Source organism: Bos indicus x Bos taurus, chromosome 14 (assembly GCF_003369695.1).
Source record: "Bos indicus x Bos taurus breed Angus x Brahman F1 hybrid chromosome 14, Bos_hybrid_MaternalHap_v2.0, whole genome shotgun sequence".
Classification (NCBI taxonomy): domain Eukaryota; kingdom Metazoa; phylum Chordata; class Mammalia; order Artiodactyla; family Bovidae; genus Bos; species Bos indicus x Bos taurus.
The window spans coordinates 15341407-15363256 of record NC_040089.1 but is presented as its reverse complement, the minus strand read 5'-3'; the positions used below and the strand labels follow the sequence as shown (position 1 = coordinate 15363256).

General features: G+C 41.3%; 1 protein-coding gene across 5 annotated transcripts in view; it reads left to right on the top strand.

Annotated features, from left to right (window-relative positions):
• Positions 1-21850, top strand: part of NSMCE2 (NSE2 (MMS21) homolog, SMC5-SMC6 complex SUMO ligase) — a 237617-nt gene that overhangs the window by 56423 nt on the left and 159344 nt on the right. The gene's annotated exons all lie outside the window — the stretch shown is intronic.

Genomic DNA, 21850 nt, shown 5'->3' with positions numbered 1-21850 from the left:
TGTTCTGTGCTCAGTCATGCCTCTTTGTGACCCCATGAACTTCAGGCTGCCAGGCTTCTCTGTCCATGGAATTCCCAAACAAGAATACTGGAGTGGGTTGCCATTTCCTTCTCCAGGGGATCTTCCCAACCCAGAGATCAAACCTGTGTCTCCTGCTTGGCAGGTGGATTCTTTACCACTGTGCCCGCCCTGGGAAGCCCTATATAGTATGAAGATGCTATAGCAAGGACCAGACAGCTAAGTAAAAACTTTGGTAATTCAGGATTAACGTTTGATGTTTCCTAAAGTAAACAAAAATTACTTAACCATGTAAGCAAGATAGTTCAATAAACAGCATAATTATATACCCATGTGCACAGAGATAAATATTTCTTCAGTTACATTTCCACCGTTAAGTAGTGTTTGTTAATTAGCGCCCATTTGAACAAATCGTTGGGAGAGAAAAATGTGTTGGCTTTATTCCTCTGAAGTATCATTATGTATGGGTTATCAGCTCTATTTCAAATATGCAGTCTATATAAATTGTTGACAGATGAAAGAAAGAAAGTCCATAAGTGGAGAGAATGTAAATGCATGGGAGTTAGCAGTTGTGCTGGTGAGGAGAGCTCTTTGATCCTGCAGTGAGCCAGTGCCTGGTGAATTGTCATTGAGAAAACAGTGAGAATTTCTTTTTACTGTTTCTCTCTTAAAGCATCAAGCTTCTAGCAATAGAGACTTTCATTCTTTTGTATCATGACCAGCCTGATATTTTAATCACTTGAGCTTTTTGATTTTTATTTCTTTTGAGGCTTTTTTTTTTAAAGGAAAATTAGTGTCACATATTATAAGATTCTTTAAAAATAGTGAAAATCTTTATGCACACTTCTCATAGGCTAGAGTAAATACACCAGTTTAATTATTTCTTCTCTTCTTTATTTGATCTTAAAAAAAAGTTTAATTATCTTCTAATTGAAAACGGTCTTGATAAGGACCATGCCCAGGTAGCTCAACTGGCAGAGCATCAGACTTTTAATATGAAGGCCCAGAGTTCAAGTCCCTGTCCAGGTGCCAAAATAAATTGGTGGGGGGAGACTTTCCTGCTGGTCCAGTTGTTGTCACCACATTCCCACTGCAGATCCACTGTAGGGGGTGAGGTTTCCATCCCTTGTCCGGGAACTAGGATCCTTCATGTTGTGCAAAGGAGCTCCACCACCTCCCCTGACCCCCCAAAAAGACCAAGTCATTGTTACTTAAAATTGGAAGCAAAACCGAGAATAAATTTAATATGATTGCATCACACAATTGATTTCCAGATGCCTTGACTTGCTTGCTTTTAACTTTCCCCTTGACAGACACCCAAGGGTCTCACATGCTTCAAGTGCCTTTCAGTTGCCTCATTTATTTGTGATTCTTGGAATCTCACTGCTACCAAGCCGCAAACCCACTCCACCCATCAGGTTACTCTCTGTCACCCTGAGGATTATTTTAGCCTCCACCATGACACAGAAGCCAGTAAAGCCACATGAAGTACTAAATCGGAGCCCTAAATGAACTAAATCCTGGGTGTATTCAGAGCATCCCTCTTACAAAATCAGAAAATAAATATGGCTCATGAGGTGTGGTTACACTGTGTCTTAAAAAGCCTCAGCAAAAACAGAAAAAAGCCTCAATTTTTTTCTTGGAATAAGTTCTTACCGTATTACTTAAAGCACCCATAAATAATATAGGTGAAGTTAGAATGTCATGCGATATTGTCTATAATAGGAATGGTATTGCTCAGCCAAAATATGGAATTAACATGTTTTACCTTTGTGAACTGTGTCCCCATTGCAGTAGTAAATTGTTTGGTGTTACTGTTCGGGTTAATTATTGTGTTTTTGTCTATACCTATCTACTGAAAAGTTGTGTTGACCTTAAGCAGGTTTGCAAAATGAACTCAGTAATATCTGCTGCTACCTTTCACAGAGCGATTTCTTGATTAAGAAATGAGATAACCTGTGCGAAAGCACTTGAGAGGTAAAAGTGCTGTATAAAGGCGAGGGCTCAGCACTCTGGCCTGTTAACTTTTAACTTCTTTTCTCATCATGAAAATGTCTGCTACATGCTGTTTAAATTGGTACACTCTTCTAAACCCCCTAAACTCAGAATAAATGTATTGCCATTTATAGGTGGCTTGTGCTTTGTTTCCTCACATTTATTTTCTCATGCCACAGCTTAAACTGGAAGGAAAAAATGTGTAAGTTTTACATTCACTTTTTGTCCTTAATTTAGTCATCTTTTTGGTAAATGCTTATTTCTGCAGAAATCTCATGTAACAGTTCAACAAGTGACTAATGCAGATTGGGCTTGCATAGTCTCTGAGTCACTTTATTATGAAACACTTAAAGTTGAACATCGATTGGTAACAATGAGGAAATAATATGAGACAATTTATACTTTCTGATCTGATGGTTTTAGTGACTAACTCATCAGGCAACACCAAAGAAGGAAATTAATGAAAATTCACAAGCCAGATGAAATTAGTCTAAAAGTCAAGTCTCAGTACAGCACAGGCACCTGTACTACTTTCTCCCCCTTTCTCAGCAGTTGGCATTTCGTTGATAAGAGTGTTGGGCTGGGAAGTAAAGATCTGACTTCTCATCCTTGTTCTGCCAGGCTGTGACCTTGGACAAGTCATGGAAACTTCTGTGCTTCAGCTTCCTCGTTTCTAAAATGGGAGTTATCACAATATTTGCCCTACATACTTCACTGGGCAATTGTGGATAAAATGAGTTTATAAATAAGGATGTGTTATTATAAATAGGAATATGTTTTGGCCCTCCCTCCCCCCAAAAAGTGAAAGGTGGTATATAGTTACTGTATCCTGACTGTCCCCATCTGACATCTCATATCTGAATGGCCACAGGCCCTAAGAGTGAAAGAGACTTCCTGAATCTGCCTCAGAGGATCAGAAGGGAGTCTCTGTTAGCTGTTGGAGCTTGAAAGAGACAAGACACATTCCCAGTGTTTGGATTTCTGAATCGACTCATGAAATACAGTTTCCCATAGAACATTCAGTGGCTAGGTTTCCAGGCTAGCCAGTTTTTTTTTAAATGATTTAATCATAAACGGTTCTTTGTAATTCAATTTCCATAAAACAGTAACAAAATCCATTTGTGCTCTTGGTGTCAGTTTGGTGTTTCAGATGTTCTGGAGAACTTAGCCTAGTGGATGAAAGCAAATTAACTTCTCTTCTGACTTCCCCAGTTATTTGATATTTGTCTACAGGCTGTTGATGGTTTACTTAAACCAGATTTAGAAATAATCAGTTTCTTTTCTTCAGTCCCCTGGCACTTTGACTAAAAGAGTCTGAAGCCAACTTATTTTGCCCCAGGCAATGGGTGAGGAGCCCTCTGGAATCCCTGCCCTCTTTAATGATCACAGAAACCTTCCAAGTTAGGTAAGGTGGATGTGATGGACTCTGAGCCTCTGCAAGGTTAAGGGGCATGCTCAGGTTGCATGCTCAGTCTCAAGAGTTGAGACTTGAACCTTGGTTTTTTGATGTGTCATTCAGGGCTCTTTTCATGATGTCTCTGTGCCTCAGGACAGATGTAGTTCATTGAATTAAGTTTCATTTGGGAGTAGGAGTGTTTTTATCTAATCTTGGTTATAAAATATGCTTATGATCTTACACATCTTACTGTAAGTTTCCTAAATGTAAAATTTTAGTCTAAATGAATAGTGACTCTTCACACTGCCTTGACATGCACAGGGAAGGATTCTGTTAGTATTAAAGAACTGCTTGAGGAATATTATTATATGGAACTGTTATATTAAAAAGATGGGATACTCAGTCTTTCCATAGTAACAGTAAGCCTAGTTAACATTTCTGTAGTGCTTGCTGCCAGGCAGTACTCTTAAGTGGTGTTGGTTAATTCAGGTTGAGAAACATTTTCCTTCTTGCCAGCTTGCTGCTGCTGCTGCTGCTAAGTTGCTTCAGTCGTGTCCGACTCTGCGCGACCCCATAGATGGCAGCCCACCAGCCTCCGCTGTCCCTGGGATTCTCCAGGCAAGAACACTGGAGTGGGTTGCCATTTCCTTCTCCAATGCATGAAAGTGAAAAGTGAAAGGGAAGTCGCTCAGTCGTGTCCGACTCTTCGCGACCCCATGGACTGCAGCCTACCAGGCTCCTCCGTCCATGGGATTTTCCAGGCAAGAGTACTGGAGTGAGATGCCATCGCTTTCTCCGTCTTGCCAGCTTAGACTACAGATTTGCTCATGATCAGTTTTTAGAAGCAGTGAGGGGGAAGTCTCTGCATGGAAGAAGGCAGAGAAATGGTCAATAAGTGGCATTTCAGGGAACATGTAAAGGGTATCTCTCTGGGGTAGTGGAAAGAATACCAGTTGGAATCAGGAGTTACAGATTCATCCTTGCTCTTCCACTGCCTAACTGTGACATTGGTCCTCTGACGTATCCTCTAAAATCTTCAGTTTTCTTATTTGTAAGAAAGAGGATAATGATACTTCATGGGGCTTTTGCACAGATTAAGTGCAGTAATGTAGGTAAAGCACTTAATTTCATGCCCTCACAGGATGTGAGGCTTCATGAGAGAATGTTAATTGCTTCTTTTTTTTTTTTTTATTAAAGAAAAAAAAAATTTGGCCACATCATACAGCATCCAGGATCTTAGTTCTTCCCCCACCCCCCCGCCCCTGATTTGGGGAAATAAGAACCTCTGTCCTGGAAGTGGAAGCGTAGAGTCTCAACCACTGGCACACCCAGAAGTCCCAATTGCTTCTTTTAATCTCCATGCACAAGGTGGTTGAGAAATTAAATTGGAGAATGGACTATTAAACCTAGTTTATAATTTTGTTTAAAATATCATACAATTTAAAGATGGTATTTTCCATTGACTGCTGCCTTCTTGAGTGCTTCAGAGTAAACATACAGGGAATCAAGGAAAACAGACTATGGCTGGAGAATCTGGATTTTACAGGGTGGCCATAGGTGAATAGGTGGATACATGATAAATGGCTTAATGGTATCCTCTGTTATGAAATTGTATTGTATGCTTTACAATATGAAATTGTAAGTTGTATGAAATTGTATGCTTTCAGACTTGGTAGCCACCTTGTAGTTTTAGCTTTATCACCTGTTCGGTGTTTGGTTCAAGGAAGTTACTTAATCTCTCTGGGCAGTGAGAATCAAATTATATAAGTTATTGTAAAAAGTGCTCTGTATGCTATGAATCACCTAACTGATTTTTGTTTTGTTTATTTGCTTGTGGTACAGTGGCTTTCGATTAGATTAAATTAGAAGTCATTGTCATGTGCTCATAAAATTTTTCTCATAAGTGACAAAATGTAAGGTGAAAGTCAGTTTGATAGCTGTAATAATAGGAAGTCATTTCAAACAACAGGAAGCTGTATGAATTACAGAGAAAGCAAGAACAGAGAATTTGATAGGCTTCTAGGTGAGATTGAATGGACCAACCTAAGCAGAAGGAGCTTAATGAACCACTGGATTGTTCGTAATTCCACGGTCTTTATTGTGTTGGATAAGATACAAATGAGAGAAACAGCCAGCTGGTATCCTTGAATTACCCTTATTCTGTGCTATAGACACATGCCATGATATAAAGACAAGGGACCTGAAATCAGACTTACTGTCTATCAGAATGTTAGACGATAACTTATGGATTTTTTTAAAAATGTAGTATTCACAAAATAGATATTTTGCTTCTTTTTCAGACCCTATAGTCACATAAACTAGGTTTTCCGATGGATGCTTGGCAAGAACAGAGGAAAGAACAATGAGCGTGTCTCTTTCTGTTTGGTTAAGACGGAAATGGTAAATTTGTTCCTTTGGTTATTCAGATCTTCAAGCTCATGGTGGGTGACTGGAGGACCCAGGAAAGACATGGGACATGAGCAGGAAGTCCTCACCATCCTTACATCAGCAACCATGTAGTGGCTGGGGGCACTCTCCAATGGCCTAGGTGGTGAAGGCTGGTCTTTCTGGTCTCGAATGTTCCATGATACTGAGCATTGTCCCTGTGTCCTCCCGGGTCTTTTCCTTTCATCAGGAGAGAAAGCACCACATGTGTATGTCCCGCCCCCTAGCATCTCCCCTTCACACGCACTCACACATACAGACTGGAGCAAGAAATAACTTCTTTTCATTGTTCAGATTCTAAAGCAGGATAAGCTTCTGTATCACCAACCACTGCTGAGTTGAATGGAAAAGTTTATCTAAATGAGTATAAGAAAATCAAGTTCCCCATTAGTTAGGACTTTCTTTGGAGCCTTGATTTTGTTGGATATAACACAAAATAATGAGGCTTCCTGGAGAAGGCAATGGCACCCCACTCCAGCACTCTTGCCTGGAAAATCCCATGGACGGAGGAGCCTGGTGGGCCGCAGTCCATGGGGTCGCTAAGAGTTGGACACAACTGAGCGACTTCACTTTGACTTTTCACTTTCATGCATTGGAGAAGGAAATGGCAACCCACTCAGTGTTCTTGCCTGGAGAATCCCAGGGATGGGGGAGCCTGGTGGGCTGCCGTCTATGGTGTCGCACAGAGTTGGACATGACTGAAGCAACATAGCAGCAATGAGGCTTCCCAGGTGGCTCAGCAGTAAAGAATTCGCCTGCCAATTCAGAAGACAAAGGTTTGATCCTTGGGTTGGATAGATCCCCTGGAGGAGAAAATGGCAACCTGCTCCAGTATTCTTGCTTGGGAAATCCCATGGACAGAGGAGCCTAGCAGGTTACAGCTTATGGAGTTGCAAAAAATCTGAGACGACTTAGCGACTAACAACAATAACAACAAAAAAATAAGCAGATAGGGAAGGGACTATAATATAGGCTTCGTGCATTGAGAACTTCATCAAGAGAATTCCTAAAGCAAGGAGGCTTTGAACGAAATTATGCTAGAAGGATGGAAATAGTTTAGATATGAAAAAAAAAAATCAGTGGTATTTGTTTTTGTAAAGCACTGTATTTTTTTCCATTAGAAAAGCAAGCAAGTTGGATACAGTTTTCCCAGTTCCACCTGCCCCTGTGTCCTTGAGGAGGTGAGAGCATTAATCCTGGACAGGAAAGTCTATGCCATCTGGGAAACTTCTTGATAACTATCATTTTGTCAGTGTCAAAACTAACCTGAAAGTAAGTTAGGGTGTCCAAAGGTCTCCTTAATCATGTAGTTAGAATGTTTCATTTGATAAACATTACCTGGGTTATCGTGTTAAAAACGGTTGGAAAAAATTTTGAAATCACTGGTCGATAGAATTGGTTTCTACAGAACATTTATTTATTTGAGGACTGCTCCTGAGTTTAAGCTGCCCTTCTTAACGTAACATCTGTTATCACCAACTTATGACGACTGTGGTAAATATCTTACTGACACAGTTTTTTGTGTAATTATTAAGATATGCTTGTTCGTGCACACTCAGTCACTTCATTCGTGTCTGACTCTCTTTGACCCTGTGGACTGTAGCCCACCAGGGTCCTTTGTCCATGGGATTCTCCAGGCAACAATATTGGAGTGGGTTGCCATCCTTCCTCCAGGGGATCTCCTGACCTGGGACTCCAACTTGTGACTCCTGCACCTCCTGCATTCAGACAGGTTCTTTACCCACTGAGCCATCTGGGAAGCCCAAGATATGCTTAAAAGGTTCCTTTGACAGGTTCTGGGGAATTTCTGCATTATAAACTGCGTTTAAATGGGGAGAAAGGGAACATAACTGCAGCTATGAAATTAAAAGACACTTACTCCTTGGAAGGAAAGTTATGACCAACCTAGATAGCATATTCAAAAGCAGAGACATTACTTTGCCAACAAAGATCTGTCTAGTCAAGGCTATGGTTTTTCCAGTGGTCATGTATGGATGTGAGAGTTGGACTGTGAAGAAAGCTGAGCGCTGAAGAATTGATGCTTTTGAACTGTGGTGTTGGAGAAGACTCTTGAGAGTCCCTTGGACTGCAAGGAGATCCAATCAGTCCATTCTGAAGGAGACCAGCCCTGGGTGTTCTTTGGAAGGAACGATGCTAAAGCTGAAACTCCAGTACTTTGGCCACCTCATGCGAAGAGTTGACTCATTGGAAAAGACTGATGCTGGGAGGGATTGGGGGCAGGAGGAGAAGGGGACGCCAGAGGATGAGATGGCTGGATGGCATCACTGACTCGATGGACATGCGTTTGAGTGAACTCCGGGAGTTGGTGATGGACAGGGAGGCCTGGCGTGCTGCGATTCATGGGGTCGCAAAGAGTCGGACACAACTGAGTGAACTGAACTGAACTGAACTGACGGGAACATTGGGAGAGGGGAGGAAGAAAAGGACAAAGTCTGTAGTTTTTTTTTTTTTTTTTTATCTCTCCATTGCGAATTTTCAAAATGCACAGTGTGCTCCCAGGCCATTGGTTCCGTGTGGTTTCGAGCTTTCAGCCCCCTTTCTCCTTGTTGCCTTGGCCTGTCTGACATCCCGTGAAATGTGGGGCACTGAGAATAGAGCACCTTTCTCAGTGCCTTGTATGTCTGACAGTGCACTAAGTACTTGGTCTGCATCACCGTGTAGCCTCACAAAAACTGTGTACAGTGGGAACTTTAACGTTCTTACATAGATGAGGATGCTGAGGTCAGAAGAATTGCAGAAATGGCCCGAGATTCCACACCTGGTGAAAAATTCAGAGGACATTGTTCTCTTCTTTGACTTTGACTTTGCTACTGTGGAGGACTCCCTCCTCCCTGAATTGTTATGTGCTCTTAAATTTCATGACAACACGTCTGACGTTTCTTCTTGCTTTCAGCCACGCCTCCATAGTCTCCTGGTAGACCCAGCTTTACCTCTCCAGCCATGAAATCTTGGTGTTCCTACCTGTTCTTAGACTCTCTCCTTTGCACTCTCTTCCTGAGCTTTCAACTTAAATTACTATCTTTGTGCTGTGTGTATGCACTCATTTGGGTCCGATTCTTCATGACCCCATGGACTGCAGCCCGCCAAACTCCTCTGTTCCTGGGTTTTTCCAGGCAAGAATACTGGAGTGGGTTGGCATTTCCTCCTCCAGGGGATCTTCCCAACCTGGGGATGAAATCCATGGCTCTCTCATCTCCTGCTTTGGCAAGCAGGTCCTTTACCACTGCGCCACCTGGGAAGCCCATCTCTGTGCTGCCGACTTCCATTTCCATTATTTCCTTATTTCCATTCCAGATCACATGTCTGAGAATCACACATGTCATCTGTTTGATCTTTCTGCTTCAGTGTACCCCTTAAATTTGGCATGGCCCATAGAGTTTTCCCCTTGATTTTCTTCGGAGATTCTGTAACTTAGGAAATGGCAACATCCTACACCCAGTGGCCCACATCAGAAACCTGATTATCATCCTCATTCCTCCTACTTCCTCATAGCGCTCATTCCATCACTAGCATTTACTGACTCTCAAATGATTTTCATCGCCATTTTCATAATCTCTAGTCTCCCATGGAGAGTTTGCTACAGAGAGTTTTGTTCTTTTCTAACGTGCTTTCTGGCCTTGCCAGGTGGCTCAGTGGTAAAGAACCGCCTGCCAGTGAAGGAGACACGGGTTTGGTCCCTTTGTTGGGAAGATGCCCTAGTGAAGGAAATGGCAACCCACTCCAGTATTCTTGCCTGGGAAATCCCACAGACAGAGGGGCCTGGCAGGCTACAGTCCATGGGGTCACAAAGGCAGACTCGACTTGGTGACTAAACAACACAACAAATATTGCTTCCTATCTAGTAGCTTGAGAACTCTGTCTAAATTGCAGATTTGATTATTTTACCTGCCTTTTTCAGTTATTCCTGATTACCCTCAGGATTAAATTCATATACCCCTGCTTAACTTGGTAGCCTCATTTTTTACCATTCTTTTATGCTAGTTCCAGGAATATTCTCTTGCTTCTGGGCTGAATACACATTATTCTTTCTGGTAGAGGTGCTCTTCTCTCCCTTTCAGATCACTGTCGCCTTCCTGCCCTTCATAAACTTAGTCTGGCTCCTTCACGGCCCTCCCTGACATCACCCAGCCTCTGTCCGCCAGATGTATCTTGTGTTCTCATAACACCACACACTTAGTCATCTTTCATAGCGTTTATAGCTATAACCCTGTCTTTTCTCCAAAACCATGTCTCAGACGTACAACTGTCTCCTTTTCGTTCCCACTTCAATTCATTCCCATAGGCATTTCACATTTAACTTTCTAAAACTAAACTCTTGTTTTTTTGTTTGTTTTTTCCTCCAAACCAGCTGTTCCTCCCAGCTTCCCCTTCTCAGGAAATGGCATCTGTACCATTTCATCTAGTCAGGCCAAACCCAAAGTTGTCCTCAGTTCATTAATGTTCCACAGCCCGCATCTGCAGGGTTCATCAATAAACCCTGTTTCTCTACCTTCAGAATGCTGTTAGAATCTGACCGCCTGTTGCTACTTCTGCTGCCACCCTGGTCTGGGCCAGGGTCTCCTGGGCCAGCGGACGCCTACTGACTGGTCTGCTGCTAAGCGGTCTCCTGCTGCAGCCCTTCCTCCCCTAAAATCCGATCTCATCACAGTAGCCCGAGTGATCCTCTAAAAAAGCAAACCAGATCTTCTCAGTCCTCTGCTCAGTCCTTCCCATCTCTCTCAGAGCAGGGGCTAAAGGCCGCGCATTGGCCTCCCTGGTCTGCCCCACCCCACAACTCCATCTTCACTTCTGATTCTGTCTCCTTCTACTCCCTCCCTGCCCTTTTAAATTTTCATCAGGTCTCTGTTCAGATGTCATCTTTTCAGTGAGGCCTTCCATAACCATCCATCATAGAGGAGCTCACCCACCCTCTTTAATTGTTCTCCATAGCACTTATTACCATCCGGCTAATTATATCTTTTCTGACTGTTCTTCTTAACTAGAATGGGGAGTCCATGAGGGGAGAGTCTTGGTCTCTTTTGTTTCCACTGTATTCCCAGCATTTATGCAGTGCAAGGCCCCTAGTGGACACTCAGTAAATCTGTAGGGAAATGAAACTGAAGTTGTCATGGATTTAGTAGTTTTGCAGACCTGGCAATCGCACATCCCGTACTGATGAGCATTTTGAGTGCTCGTAGTTATACCACTCCTTGGCCTCAACTTCCCAATCTGTAATATAGGGATGTGCTTACTTCTCAGGTTGTTTATTTGTTTAGGAAGATTAAATAAAATAGCTCTGTGAAGTGCTTAGCTCAATACGTTGCCCATAATAAGCTGTAAATTGAGAGAAATTGTTGCAACTGATACTCTGCTGATTCTTGTCAGAAGACATCATTTAATTGCATGTCCACCAGGTTTTAAATTCAAGTGTATCTTAAACTTGCTTTTGTGACAGTAATGATAATGTGCTTGCCAGAGTTGAGGGGAAGGGATGAAGGAGGGGGATCGGGTGAAAGTACTCAAAAAGTACAAACTTTTAGATGTGAGATGAAGAAGTTCTGGGGATGTAATGTAAAATAATAACAATGGTGACAGTACTGGTTAATAATAATAGTGCTTACTGAGTGCCAGGAATTCTTCTGTGAGTCAGTGCTTTTCAGTAGAACTTTCTGCAGTAAAGGAAGTATTCTGTATAAGCACTGTAGAAAGAGCCACTAGCTACCTGTGGGTTTTGAGCTCTTGAAATGTGACAGTGTGACTGAAGAACTATTAGGTTGGTATAGAAGTAATTGTGGTTTTTGCACTGTTGAAATTTGCCATTTGATATTGGAATATATTCTGAATAAATGTAGTTATGTTATATATCATTTTAACACACATTTCTCATTTTATGTTTTTTTTTTTGTGAATGACTTATTACTTGCTGCTTATTTTATATTTATTTTAGACTACGAAATGATGTTAGACAAAAAGCATATTGGAACAATTTTCTTATTTAGTTCAAAATGGGTGGGAAAGCAGCGGAGACAACTCGCAACATCAACAGCATGTTTGGCCCAGAAACAGCTAACGAACATACAGTGCGGGGGTGGTTCAAGAAGTTTTGCAAAGGAGATGGAGCCTTGAAAAAGAGGAGCATAGTGGCCGGCCATCAGAAGGTAAAAACAACCATTGTGAGCTGTCATCGAAGCTGATCCTCTTACAACTACATGGAATTTGCTGAAGAACTCAGTGTTGACCATTCTACAGTCTTTTGGCCTTTGGAGCACATTGGAAAGGTGAAAAAGCTCAATAAATGGTACCTCATGAACTGACTGGAAATTTAAAAAAAAAATCTCGTTTTGTAGTGTCTTCTCTTATTCTATGCAACAACAATGAACCATTCTCATTCAGATTGTGATGTATGATGAAAGTGGACCAGTGATGACCAGCTCAGTGGTTGAACCAAGAAGAAGCTCCAAAGCACTTCCCAAAGCTAAACTTGCACCAAAAAAGGTCATGGCCACTGTTTGGTGGTATGTGGCTGGTCTGAATCCTAATGAAACCAGTACATCTGAGAAGGATGCTTAGCAAATCAGTGACATATACTGAAAACTGCAATGCCTGCAGCTGGCATTGGTCAACAGAATAGGGCATTGGCCCTATTCTCCACAACAATGCCCGACTGCATGTTGCACAACCAATTCTTCAAAAATTGAATGAATCGTGCTATGAAGTTTTGCCTCATCCGCCATGTTCACTGACCTCTCACCAACTGGCTACTACTTCTTCAAGCATCTCAACAACTTTTTGCAGGGAAAACACTTCTGCAACCAGCACGATGCAGAAAATGCTTTCCAAGAGTTTGTCAAATCCCGAAGCAGAGATTTTTTTGCTACAGGAATAGACAAACTTATTGGCAAAAATGTGTTGACTATAATGGTTCATATTTTGATTAATAAAGATGTGTTTGAGCCTAGTTACAATGATTTAAAATTCACAGTCCAAAACTGTAATTACCTTTGCACCAACCTCATAAATTTTTAATTGTATTTAATTTTAAATACTTTAGATTTGAATAACCACATGTAGCTGGTGGCTACTGTATTTGAATTCCAAAGCCCTACAATCTTTAAATGCATTAATTCATTTAGTATTCATGACAATGCAGAGACTTTTGTAGAGTTAGAGATGAAGAGATCAGGTTTCTCAGAGGTTGCCTAAGACTTCACAGCTTGTCTGAAGCAGAGCTGGGATTTAAATGTTAAATCCTTGGGTAATCTGGCTGCAGGGGCTCTGCTGGCACCTCCTTTGTGTCAGTCTCAATAACTGAAGTCCCACAGGCCAGGGGTCAAGCTGACATGTCTGTGTTCTTCTTGCATGGAAACTGAGAATGTGAATTTCTGTTCCTGTCCCAGTGAGGTATCACTCATAAAGTGGAAAATTCCCCAAAGGAAAGGTTCCTAGATTCTCAACCACTAAGCTCGGCCACTCAGCCTTTGTATGCACTTCCTTTCCAGACTTAAACTTGCTAACAGTGCAACAATAGGAAATTGCTCCATTCTAACATGTTGCAGCTCTCTGATAAAAGTGAAAATATGCTCTGTCTTTCCCCCATACAACATCTTAAGTGTCTGTTTCCAAATCTAGGATATTTGGGACACACTTACTCCTTTACGTGCCTCCTGTTCCATTATGGTCCTTTGTAACTAGTGAGCCACCAGCTTGCTAAGCTACTAAGTCGCTTCAGTCCGACTCTTGGCGACGCCATGGACTGCAGCCTACCAGGCTCCTCCGTCCATGGGATTTTCCAGGCAAGAGTACTGGAGTGGGGTGCCATCGCTTTCTCCAGAGCAGGAGCAGGAAAAGAAAGGAAGAAATTATTTAGAAACATAAATGTGTACATGTCAGACCAAGGAAGAAATATTGGATACTTAGCTTTTGTTATTGATTCTGAACCCATAGTTGGTATTTTAACTCCCTTCTCTAGTACCTGTTGTATATTCTCTTTGCCCTCAATAGACTCTCAAATGATGTAGGTTTTTACCTGACTACAACAGCAGTTATTGGGGTATATGTGTTCTTAGTGATCCTGTTTGTATGGAGTTGCTTTTGACTCTCATTATCTTTAGATAATGATGTGGCAAACCTAGGAGGTAGTCCAGGTTCCAGACACATACCTCCTTTTCCTCACTCTGTAGCAGTAATCCTGTTTACCTTTGGTAATTAAGGTTCATTGCCCCAACCAAATCTGTAACCTCAATTTTTGTCTGTCTGGTCAGTGTCATGAGAAGCTCAAAATTGCTAGGTTGCTGTTTGAAGTGAAGTGAAGTCACTCAGTCGTGTCCGACTCTTTGCGACCCCATGGACAGTAGCCTACCAGGCTCCATCCATGAGATTTTCCAGGCAAGAATACTGGAGTGGGTTGCCATTTCCTTCTCTAGAGGATCTTCCCAACCCAGGGATCAAACCCGGGTCTCCTGCATTGCAGGCAGACGCTTTACCGTCTGAGCCACCAGGGAAGCCCGTTTAAGCTCCCAAAATCACTGAAGGCATTGTTGAGTCTCTGGGTGAAATCAGTCTTCTCTTGGATACTAAGACTGTTAGACCTGCAGAGCTCGAGTTGCAATCATGGCAGAAAAAAAAATGCAAGTTGGTCGTTAGGTGTAAGTGAGGGAGGGCAAGATTCACAGCTAATTCAGCTTTTGTCCCTTGGTTGGTTTTCTGGCTATTGGAGAAACACTCTCATGTATTATTCATTGGTTACCCTCATGCTGGGTGACATTAACCTCATGGGTATTTTTTCCCCAGCGGCACTGGAACTGGATCTTCAGCAGATGATCTAGCATTTTTAGGAGATCATCTTTCTGGATAATGGGGTACTTGGGAAGCCCAGTATATCCCATTAGTGTCAACCCATTTCTGTCCTTTTTTTATTCTGAAATCTTGAGTGAGATACTGTAGTGATAAATAAGGCATTGAATAATTCTGTAGATTTTGACAGGCTTAGTGGATAGGAATGCAATTTTATTAAAATCAGAATTAACGTCTTTTCGTATGAGAACTAACAAATGGCCACTGAAGGTGAAGGATATCTGCCTGAAATCAGGTATGTTTTCATAAAGTTAAGATGAGTTATGAAAGTTCATTTTGAGTTGGCACTTGGAGGCACATGCAAAGCAAAATTAAGTTGAAAGGAGATCTGAATGAGTTGCAGTCGTTTGTCACTGACTCAGTATGACCTTGGGCAAGATGCTTAATCACTGTGAACTGCCCATTTCTCACATCTGTCAAATTGGGATAATGATACTTGTGTATAGAAGGCTTTGAACCACTCAGATGAAAGGTTTTGTGCAATTGCAACGTGTCTGTTAATAACAACAGTAAAAATCTTCCTCTCACTCTCCTCTCAGCCTGACCTGTGTTTAAATCGAGCAGTACATAAAAAGATTGCCTGTGAAATGATGTTCTCGGCATTTATGTTGTTGCATGCTCTCCTAGCATCTAATACATTTCCTTCACAGCACTTCTCACAGCTGATGATAGTGTATTTGACTCTTTGAATAGTACTGTTTTCCTCCACCAAACCCCAAACCCCAAGAGACCAACAGGGACTAGGATAGTCTGTTTACTAAGGAATCTCCAATGCCTAGCACAGTGCCTGCATGCAGTAGGCATTTGGTAAATATTTATTGAATGGGTGAATAAATAGAAGAGGTAAATAATGGTTATTTCTATAAGTTCTGCCTAAGAAACAAAGAAAAGGAAAATAGAGAAGAAAATAAAGCAAACAACAACAAAGCCCAGAAGGCAAATCAGCAGTTTGGTTCCTTTACCCGTCTCCCGCCACTCCCCCACCATATTGGAATTCTGTAACAAATGTGTCATTCCTTTGGTCATAGTCTTATAGTGGGATTGGTGCCATGAGGAATGATCGGAGTAATTTTCAACAGCAGAAATGTTTAGTAACAGATGTACACAAGATGAGGTTGCCTCATTCAACTGCTATCTGTGGGACAACTCTATTCCAATAGGACGTGTCCATTAGAACTAGACCAGTGGCAGTTTCCCACAGGTTTAAATTTATTCATTTTCAAAAATTTTCTGAAAGGCTTGAAGAGGGAAAGATGTTTCCATGTCCAATAATGGTGTATTACAACACCTGGGCAAACTGAGACGTCCATTCAGTGTGTCATAATGTTCAACAAGGAAGTGTTCCTTCCCTATTAAGTGTTTCTGTCAAGAGTCAAACTAAATAATGGCACTAGGAAACTCACTCAACTGCAAATAATTGAGTCCAACAGAGTTCAGTGCAGATTGTGCAATTGACAACAGAAACTGGCCTGAGATGAAGGGTATAATCCATGCTGGTCATCATTCGTGTATGTGACATATGTGTTTTTGTCCTTTTTTTTTTTTTTTTTAAAGGTCATGGATAGTATAGTAAAGTCTCTAGAAAATATTATGTGTCTCCATTGCAATTAGGTTGTAGTCAGTGAAAGCGTAGTGATTTGTAGCCTGGATGTGCCTTTCAGTGAAAACTTCTGCAAGCTTTTTTGCTATATATAGGTGGAGACAGTGTTGGCCTATATAAATTTACCCAGTGCATGACCAGTTGGGTTGGTGGTGTGTCATAAGTTTGGGCCAACCTCCATAAATGTCTCAGCAATTATGCTAAATGCATTATGCTGCCTGGTATCCAGTTGGGACTCTGTAAATATTGTTGAATGAATGTTCTAGGACCAGTTGAGACAATTCTCTCTGGATTCCCAGCATGAAAGTAGGTCCCACAGCCTTAGATCATGAATTGGAACTTGGGATACTTAGCATACTGAGCAGAACACAAAGCATATTGCTTATCACCACTGTGTACCCATAATAAACTTCTCAAGGCTGTGTGATATCCAAAATATAAATCATTAGGTGTATGTTCTTTTGGGAGCCAAACATCTAACAGTGGCTGTTTTGGAGAGAGTAAATCCATCTTGAATCTTGGTCCAGTTACAAGAATGACTAATTTTATACTAGATGCTCACATGATTCAAAAGTGTGTAAATGACTCAGCCCATTAATATCCTTCACTCCTGTGATCTTCTCTCCCAGTGAAATAATAGCTATAAGGCAGTAATGATGATTGGAGGAGGAGACCTTGACTTTGTCCTGTGGCAATAAAATGACACACTGAGTAACTGCATATGTGTACAGTATTGTTTGAAAGAAATGAAGTGTGTGATCATCATATAAATATTACAGATTTTAGTTTAAAGTATGCTAAAAATAATACATAGTTTCAGTATGTGTAAAGACCACGAGTTTGCCTTTTGTTCCTACCTTTATTTCTTTTTCTGAAACAACGAGCCTCTGTTCATAGGGACAAGCCACCAGAGATCTGACTTCATTGTTACAGTCAGCTCCTTAATTGCCTTCCCTGGCTGACATAAGACAAATACTAAAGTCACAGGAATGTTGGGTTCCCATTAAATGTAGCTAGACATTCTCAAGTGCTTTTGAACTCAAACTGAACAGTTAGTTGGAGAGTCTCTGGAAGATTTGGCAATATGTATTTTGTCTTCACTGCTCCATCATTTTGAAACACTTCATTCAACAAAAATCTGTGTATTTTGAAGTCAGCACTTTGTGCCTATCTGGCTCTTGGTAAAGTCTCCAGTGACCCAGTCACTGAGTCCAACGGACACTTCTCAGTCCTTCTTTAGCTTGACTTCTGTGCAGCATTTGACAGATCTTGAAATATCCTAGACGTTTGGGACGTTGTCTTTTGGTTATCCTGTTAATTCTTGCACTTTTTATTTCTTGATCCTTCAAACTACCCCATAAATTCAGTATTCTCCAGAGTTCTTGCCTTACTCTTTTTTTTTTTTTTGGTTTCTGTTTATTTCCTCTCCTTGGTAATCCCATTCATTTCCAGATTTCCATTAAAATCCATGCCCTGATTTCTCTACGTGGGTGTTCATGTCAGTCTGTGGAGCTGCAGTCCTGGGTATCCAGCTACCCTGGAGATACATATAATGATAATCACAACAATAACACCTACTCCTCACTGACTGTTCTCTATGACAAATAGCTCACCAGAGCTGTATTGCTTCATCCCAGCTATTCCTGTCCGCAACATTGGGAGGGAAATCCTGTTACTATTTTCTGTCTACAAGTGAGGAAACTAAGGTTAGATGCATTTAGTAACTTTTCTAATGTCATTTAGTTAGCAGAAGAGCCTCATTTTTAATCTCAAGTCTAGAGCCCAAGGTTTTCATTAATACTGGGGATTAGCATGTCAGAATGGAATCCTTTACTTTCCCCTCTCTTCCCCACACTCTCCTTTCCCTGTTATTCTCTGTCCTGTTTGGAAGGACCATATTTCATCCCTAAGGTAGATGTCTGGGGATTGCACTTGACCCAGACTGTGGATCACAGTAGTACTTTGCTTTTTTGTGTTCAAAATATTGACATCTTGTTTGCATTAATAAGGTTAGGTTTCAAATTCCTGGCTTCAGGCTGATAATGTATTGTTTGGTCTATATGTTGTTTTAAAGACCAAAAGAAAAAAAGATCTCACAGAAGTCTAGATTTGTACCTTTTCCTTAGAAACCTGGACTTGCTGTCACATGGCATTGGTCCCCCAGAGCTGTGGCGCAGCTTCGTCTCACCTGGGGCTGCTGCTGGCTGCTTCCGCATGGTGCTCACCACTCCCTGTTGTCCTTGCTTCTTGGGGGTTTCCTCAGGTCCGTGCACGTGCAGCCCCATGGGCAGTTAGGACCCCTGGTAAAGACTCCTATGCTTGTGCAGGTAGTCTTCTTCCCTCTCTAGTTTTTGCCCTAGTACTTAAAGTGAAAGTTGCTCAGTCGTGTCTGACTCTTTGCGACCCCATGGACTATACATACAGTCCATGGAATTCTCCAGGCCAGGATCCTGGAGTAGGTAGCGGTCCCCTTCTCTAGGGGATTTTCCCAATCCAGGGGTTGAACCCAGGTCTTCTGCATTGCGGGTGGGTTCTTTACCAGCTGAGTCACCAGGGAAGCCCCTAGTACTTGAAGGATTTCCTCAAATGAAATCTGCTACTTGCTTTCTCTTAGTGTTTCTGATTTATGTTCCCCCACTGGTTCCTTCTCAGTCCGCAAACATGTTGAAGACTCTGTGCTAAAGTTGGAAGGAAAGAAAAAAAAAATATGTTCTGTGCGCCAAAGTTAAACACAAACGTGGCATATTTAAGTCTTCATGGCATTGACAGCGTTCCCGATTTCTGATTAAGAAGTGAGAGAAACCCAAGGCCTAGAAGGATTGTCCCCAAATCCACAACTTAGGGGCCCAGACCTGTCTGATCTTGGGGTCCATGTTCTTTCTCCACCATCATGTCAACTTCACTTAAAGCTACTGTTGACTGCTCTACGAATAAACAAGTGTCCTTTGCTCTCTCCCGCGATCTGCTTCCCATCTCTTTCTCCTTCCCTTGCTGCCAAACTTGATTCACGGTACCCCTTAGTCCCTCTTCTCACATCACTAGAGTAGAATTTGCCGTCTCTGTAATTCACTTGTTCATCAGTGTCATTTGAGCAGCTGCTGAAACATAGAGTATACTGGGCACCATGAAATGATCCTTGCCTGAGAGAAGCTTTGCAGGCTAGTAGGTTGAAACAGATAAGTAGTTCCAGTGCAGTGTACCAGTGCCTGGTAATTAAATCCAGTGGTTTCTTTTTAGCCCTTATCTTACTCGAGCTCTCCTGCATCGTTTTTTCCAAAGGACAAGCGTCTCTTAAGGAAATTTTCTCTTTTCTTTTCTTCTTGGACTGGCCTTAACTCCTGGTTTTCTTCTTCACTTTTTTTTTTTTTTTTTTAAAGAATTCCTTTTGCATTTCTCTTCTTTTTCTTCATATGCTGTCATTTTAAATGTCTCTCCAGCTGCTTACTAGATCTTTCCATTTAGATGTTGTCCAGACGTTCAGGATTGCCCTCTCTTTCCTCAAGAAAATTTTATGTAATTAGTTGCTCATATTAAAAATCTTGAAGTCATCATCAGTTTCATGTCTTCCTCTCACAAAATGACTCAGTAATTCTGCTTCAAAAATAGCAATAGAATTCGATCAAGTTGCCAGCCCCTCTGCCATTAGTTAGCATAGGCCATTCTTCTTTTTCCTTTCCTGTCTTAGTGCATCCTCGATGCTTTAACTACAGCAATCTTTTTCTTTTTTAGAGAAAGAAAATTGTCATGGTGTTATCACTTTATTCGTTACAGTATTTTAATGTCTTTCCCTGCTGCCTATCAGATCAAGCCTCACTTTCACAGCCTGGCTCCCAAAGCTGTTCACTACCTACTCCTGATCAGCTTTTCTGGTCTTCTCTCCTGTTTAGCTACACAGAGAAGGCACTCACTTGATAAGTGGGTGCTACTCAAAAACATGACCTTTTCTTTCCAGGACAATATTAAATTCCCATTCTGTTAACTATGGTGTCTGCTAAGTTTACTTCTCGGTTAGTTTCTATCATTTAAAAATTATAATGGCATAAAGATTAACAGTCTGTAGGCTATTTTTAAAATTCTCTCAAAATTTCTTTAACCCAGTGTATGAACTGAATTGTGTTCTCCCAACATTCATATGTTGAAGGCCTAACCTCTAGTATCTCAGAATGTGTTTGGACATAGAGTCTTTAAAGAGATAATCAAAGGTAAAATGAGGTCATTGGAGTGCTTCCTTTTAATGTGGTGACTGGTGTCCTTTCAAGAGAAGAATATTTGGACACAGACATGTACAGAGAGAAGACCGTGTAACAGGGAGAAGATGACCATCTACAAACCAACTCTGCTGTCACCTTGGTCTCAGATTCCTAGTCTCCAGAACTATGAGAAAATACACATTTGTGGTTTAAGCCATCTAGTTTGTGTTACTTTGCTATGACAGTCTTACCAGACTAGTACACCCAGTGACTTAAAACTCAGGTTTTAAGTCTTGTATCCAGGCAGTTTATCCTTAGGAAAAGGATGGACTAAGGCTCTAATAGATCCTCTCCTCCCCCTCAGACTTCTTGGAGGTATTTTTATGTTTGTCTTAGGAAAAGAGGGCCATCCTTACTTTTTCAGACTAGGTAACACTTATGGTCAACTAACAACTCAAAGAATGGCTTTTTTCTTTCCTCATTTGGGATTCTGTGTCTCTTTATCTTGAGAATACAAACAATGCAAGAAACCATTAAAAAATAGAATTAATCCCTATTTATTGCATTGATTTAAACAGATAATGAGTTTAATATTTTTCAGGCTCTCATTTTGAGAGCTGGAGTACAGTAAGTTCTCCTTGCAACAGATAGCTATGCCAACTGCAGCATCAAGTTTCCAGAGAAGGTATTTGCTGCAGTGAAATTGTGTGCTTTACAGCAGTTCTCTGGAGGTTCTAGCTGTGGGGGAAGAAAGTACTCTGAATCGCTAAGTTTGATGTATTCGGGTTTTCCTTGTCATACTTCAAATTGCTACATTGTCAACTCCAAAATGCCTCCACCCCCTGCCCCAACACTTTTCTACCCAACTCCTCAGCAGTGGTTGTATTTGATTTGGGGAGATTAAGTATGTTGAGTGGGTTAGAGACTTTGTTGGAAAAGGACATCTGCAGTTACTGATATCTGCTCAGATTAGCTCTTTTCTGATCATGGAAGATTAAATAATAATTTCATACTAATCAAAGACCTTGAGAAGCTTCATATGTATGCTTTTATTTTACAAATCCAGAAAGGGAGCCCCTTATTCTTTTTTGAGAACTCATTTATTTTCTGTGTCTGCTCTGTGCCCTCTTCTTGCTACAGCCTTGAACTTGTTTCATCTTGTTCTCTCCAGTGTAGAGACAGAGAATAACTATGCACTGGGTAGAAGCAGTTATTTTTGTGGTATTAGGCGTTATTCGATTGATTGTCTTTGTACCTTCTTGTTTCCAAACTGAGCTTTATTGTTTCTTTAGCCTTATAGGACTTATTTTAAATTTTTAATTACATATAACTTGTCACTAAAGCCTCGCCATG